Raw genomic sequence first — 5,742 nt, forward strand, 5'->3', positions numbered from 1 at the left:
CAGTGAATAGCGGTTGTCAACAAAGTGGCAGGCGCTTCTAGTAGTCATTTAAAGTGTCCGCGAGGATGATTCAGATAATATCTGTGTTTTAGTTTAAAGGACTACTAGATTTATATTATATTAGCTCTCGATTGCTATGCGTGATCAGTAGCTGATTTCGAGCTGCGCCCTTTTCAGCTATCAAGGGATAGAAATTTCAAGAAACAGAATTAAACTGTCTATAAATTGTAATTTCTGCTCTTGTCCGCTTGTTAATCATTTGTTAATTCAGTGGCATCTGATTGAAAGAAAAAATTGCTGCGGACCGGGATTGCCACCTAATCATAGTCACATTCATTACTCTAATAGCACGGTTGATGTGATCAGAACCGATTAGTTTCCGGTGGACGTGGGTTCAAACGCCGCACAGGGCACAATAGTTTTTCTTTCAAATTTCATTCCGAGGTCGTCCGGCATTGGTTTTAATGGAAACTTTCTTAGTAATGTTTCATAAAAACTTGTACTTTGAATCACTTGTTGATCCTTCTCACCTAGGTTACCACCAACAACAACAAGAACACAAACTTTTCTTTCATCTCTAAATTAATATTGTATCTACATGCTGATATCTCCAATACTAATAACGCAAACAAAATGATTAAAATTCAAATTAATCATAAATTATATAATTTATAATTACCATTACAATTCTAATTAAGCAAAATAACAATGCTACAAATCAATCGGGTATAGTAGGGCAACCATTGTGTCAATTGAAAAACAGACCAAATTGTTGTAAGTAGCTTATACCCCCTGATCTATCGTTAATACATATATGAACGGAAAAATGTAAGCGTAAAGGTGGGTGGACTACACATCATTTCCAGCAGTAAATACACGGTCCAGTCAGTACAACTCTGCCCTCTTAGGCGATGTGTCCACCGTTGCCACCTAACAATTTAATCTTTCACCATCCCATAATGCAATACATTTTGGAGGTATTTACATAAAAACACCACGAGTCATGCTTGATAGAACTGGGCTGGACATGCACTGTTTTCATGCCGCCCCCCCCCCCCCCCCTCCTAAATATGGAATGTGTAAATGGATTTGGATTTATGAAAAAAGCGAATAGCCGTTTATTTGGTGTAATAACGCCCAGTAATATTTTAAGGTGAAGCGGGTTGGTTTCACTTACGAGGAGTGGAGTGCGGACTGAGGGGCGACCGAAATAGTAACAATAAACAAAATAAATAGTGTGTAAAAAAACTTACAGGCTTGAGATCATTTTCCCATTTTGTTTACTTTCCATTACAAAATCAATCATTTCAATGAAAACGGTAACTAAACAAAATATAGAGTGAACAAAACACTATCAGAATTACAAGTTTTTCCCTCGTAAGAACTGATAAGGTGTATTTCTTTTACAGCAATCTGAGGTCTAATTTGCAATCTACAAAATTATTAATACTCTTCGTCATCAAAAAAGATCAAAATAAAAAATACAGAAAAACACGAACAACTATCGAAGAAATAAAATTGAATCACAGCAACTAGTCCGAGTATCCATGTAATTATACATACCTAAAAAAACTGTATGATTTTATCCTCGTGCGCGAAATAGGCATCACGGGAAGCACTAATTCTCTATTCCGTGTTGCGGTTTTAGATATATGGTATCTACACGAAAAGGAAAACGTCTTTTTCCCTTAAGAATGAACACACTCATTACAAATGATTTTATAAGATAACTTGTATAAAATGTTCGGATTGGCAAATTGGTCATCTACCATTTGCGCATGGGTGCACGCTCGCTGACTAACTTTCCGAGATTGTGGAAAGACTAAAATGCCATCACTAGCGCATCACTCCTAATTTTCCAAGACTTATTTTCATCCTCTTAGAATAGGGGTGAACTTCTACAGAGCTCAAAATAGAATGATATAGCCCTAAAGATTAATCACCGTTTCGTGTTTGTACTGCTTAGATTTGCAAAACACAATTTGAACTGTGCTCAAATATTGAACCCGAATCGCGGAATTGACAGGGATTTTATGAGACGAGGGTAGATGCTACAGAAAGGTAAATGGTGTTTTGGAATGTCGATTTTCTTTTTGAGATTTATTTCATCGGCCACTTGAAATAGTGTAACGTCGCTTTTTTGGCTTGGAAAAGTCGCGCTGGCCCGGGTTGCTCGAGGCATGGATAGCGCTGGCCAGCGTTAAATACCGTGGAAACCTATCGGTTTTGTTACCTCTTAAGCAACGGTTAGCGCTAACCAGGCTTCGAGTAACCGGCCCCTGTTTGCTATAGGTTGATCGCTGTCAACAGAGGCGAAGCATGTGCAAAGACAGCGAGTTTGTGTCGACGGTCGCATAAAAATCGAATCGTTTTCTCTCCTTAAAGGAAATCATCGTTGATTCCAAAAAAAATTGTGACTGGGAAAACTGTTTATTGATCATTTTGTCTTTGTTAATTCATAGTTGTATTTAGATAGACAAACTTCGATGAAGACGAAGTTGTTTTGCTTAAACAGAAGAAACCAACTGAATGTGAAAGAGGTACGTTCAACCAATCAGTAAGTAATTTTGCCCTCTCCTCAAGCAAAATTAATGAAAAATGCCCTCTTCATTGACCAATCAGTATTCAGTAATTTTGCCCTGTATGTTATTGGCCGTTTTTATGCTAGCGACGTTAAAGTCGTCTGAGACGTTAAAGTCGTCTCAAGACGACTTTAACGTCCAGTATAAAAACGAGAAATAAGACAGACGCATTTAAAGTCTGACGACTTTAACGTCTTGTTTTAAGTGCGTCGTTTAGACGCACTTAACAGACGACCTTAACGTCTCAGACGTTAAATGCGTCTAGTATAAAAACGGGACGCCCTAACGTTGACGCATTTAGCCTTGAGTCCTTTGTTAATCTGCAATTCGTTCCTTCCTTGCTCTCTTGGTCGACAAGACAAACAAGCCATGCGCCGAGGCTAAATCTAGTTCCTCGTCCATCGCAAGAAAATGCTGATTCCTAGACTGATTTCTGTCACAAAAAAACTATTTGCATCTGTCCTTCCAGGCGAGGTCGAGACATAAATTTGAGAAGATGCAATTCCGCCACGTTATTTGCTCATATATTCGTGTATTAACGTTTATTTGGTGCCGAGTTTGCTCGTGCCCAGTGTCTTCCGATAATAGAACCTAGATAAATCTTGTTTTTGTCCCTTAGTTTGTCTACTTTTATGCGTCCCGTTTTTATACCAGACGACTTTAACGTCTCAGACGTCAAATGCGTCTTGACGACTTTAGCGTCTCTAGCATAAAAACGGCCATTATAAAAGAAATGACAAACGGCTCAGTGTGCACTATTGAGTTATGGTGCACTTGGAAGTTTGCTAAGCACTCAAGAAGCTAGAGCTCTTACGCTTCTCTTGTACGCGTGCTTAGCAACCTCCCGTGTGCATCATAACTCAACGCTAAGCAGGTTACCATTTGTTAATTCATTCATCCTCGTTTCTAAATTTTTCTTTATTGTTGTTGGCCCTGTGACTTAACGATTTGATTCTATTTCTTAATTATTTATTTCCGTGAGTGAAATTTAGCTTGGGTTTTTTTTTTACTTTTTTTTTTTTTGTGAAGGTGGGGGTGTCGGGGCATGTATGTATGTTTTCTTTTTGCTTTCAATTATTATTATTACTTTGAATGTGTTTGTTTTTTCTTCTTTTTGTTTTTGTGGTCTTCTTTTCTTCCCTTTTTGATGTTGTTTATTGGTTTTGGTGAGCATGGCCAAAGCGTATTTAAGGAATAACCTTCAAACTCTCCGGCGGGAAATTTCATTTTCGATCACCAGGCAGAAGTTACTCATCTTTAACTGTTAATTCACTTGTTTGTAATGGAAGCTTTACTGAAGACGTATTTAAAGTGAAAGATTCAGAGCTAAACTGTATGCTGAATGGTTTTGGTGGGAAATTACAGATTTTGGCATCACCAAAGAAAATCATAACAAGGAGTGAAAACGGCGACAAAGACTGCTAACAAAGAACGTCAAACGAAAGTGATCAGTAGCAATCGACTGAGTTACTTTAACCGTAAGGTTATACCCTTTTTCAATTTAGTGTTGTGCGGCGTTTCCAGACAAAACAAGTAACTCCAAAAAAAAAAAAAAAAATCATGTATAACTTTGAAGCATCCCTTGTGCAATATTGGTCAATTAAGCTGCGTTTAAGGGGATTAAACGTTTTATTTTCTCTGTGGTTAACGTGTAATTAAACTAGTATTTACCGTAAACAAGAGCCTTTCGCAAAATCTTTGTTTGCGGAAACAATGTCTTTGTTCTTTTACGGTTAAACGTGGAAAAAAGTCTGAGTCCGTTATCTCCTATCTCTGATTGTATTTTTGTGCAAACTCAAAAGTATGCGTCGATCGGAGAAAAATAACGGGGTAGCCTAACTATCCAAAATTGTTGGATGAAAATGCTTTGGTATAGGTTAAACACTATCCAACATTGTTAGAATTAACAAGCTCCAGGTACAAGTTGGCCCTAAAGTTAATTGACAACATGGCGCTAACACGGAAACGAAAAGCGGTTATGTAGCGTAAGTGGGAATGTTTATGGTACCAGCGCTGTTCGAGGGCGCACATGGCGGTGTCAAGGGATTAATAAACTCTCTCTCTCTCCGCTCTCACGTATCGTTTTCAAGGTAAGAAAATCTTTCTGACTCCAGCTCGACATGTGTACATTGACATTTCCTTCAAAACAGCGAATGCTTAAATCGGATAAAAATAAGATCATCATCATCATTATCAAGTGCCATCTACTAGAATTACGTCGGCTATCGTGGATCTCAACCTGTTCCCATCTGCCCCTCTTCTTACACATCCATTAGATCACCTAGCCATTCTTTGGTTTCTTTCATCCAGTTAACTATTGGTCTCCCCCGTCCTCTCTTCCCTTCAATTGCGCCTATCAGTAAGAATTTTTTGATCCACTTTGCTCTTATTAGGTGTCCAAAATACCACCATTTTTCTTTTTCTTTTTTTTTTTTTCTTTTCTTTTTTTTTATTATTATTAGTTTGAAGAAAATACAATGGCAATCCTGCACAACCAGCACATAGCAGAGCTAATCGAGGCGGGTTGCGCTTTTAAATCAGACGTCATTATCAGTAAAAATGAAATCAAAGAAATAGAAGCAAAAAAAAAATAATAATAATAAAAGAAATAAGTGAACAATTAGAATAAAATAGTTACATATCACAGGTTAGTTAATTTAATTTACTTAACATATTTTGCTATCTTTAAGAGGAGTGTGGGTGCTGTAACATAAGTGTCCCCGGCATGAAAAATAGCAAATACAATTTCTCGAATATTCTAAATAGAATGCTTTTTCGGCATCTTCGATTCTTTATTGTTGATAACAATGAACTTGTTGAACATACCGTCTTTAGAACTTCTTCATTGGTCTTATGCTCCGCCAAAGATACTCTTAACATTCTTCTACATCGCAAAAGGCTCCAATTTACTTTTCATAGTTTGTTCAGAGTCCACGTTTCACAGCCATATAATAATGTTGACCATGTATGACACTTAAATATTCGTTTACTTGTTTGCATATTAATATTTGTTTACTTGGCTTGACATTTCCTGGAATGCGCTTTTTGCTAACGCTATTCTTCCCGTTAGTTCTTTCCCACCGTCTCCCACATGCAGTTAACTAGGCCTCCTAAATAAATGTTTTTGTCTGTATGTGCTATAGATTTACCATCAAACATA

The sequence above is a fragment of the Montipora capricornis genome, chromosome 11 (assembly GCF_036669925.1).
Source record: "Montipora capricornis isolate CH-2021 chromosome 11, ASM3666992v2, whole genome shotgun sequence".
Taxonomy (NCBI): Eukaryota; Metazoa; Cnidaria; class Anthozoa; order Scleractinia; family Acroporidae; genus Montipora; species Montipora capricornis.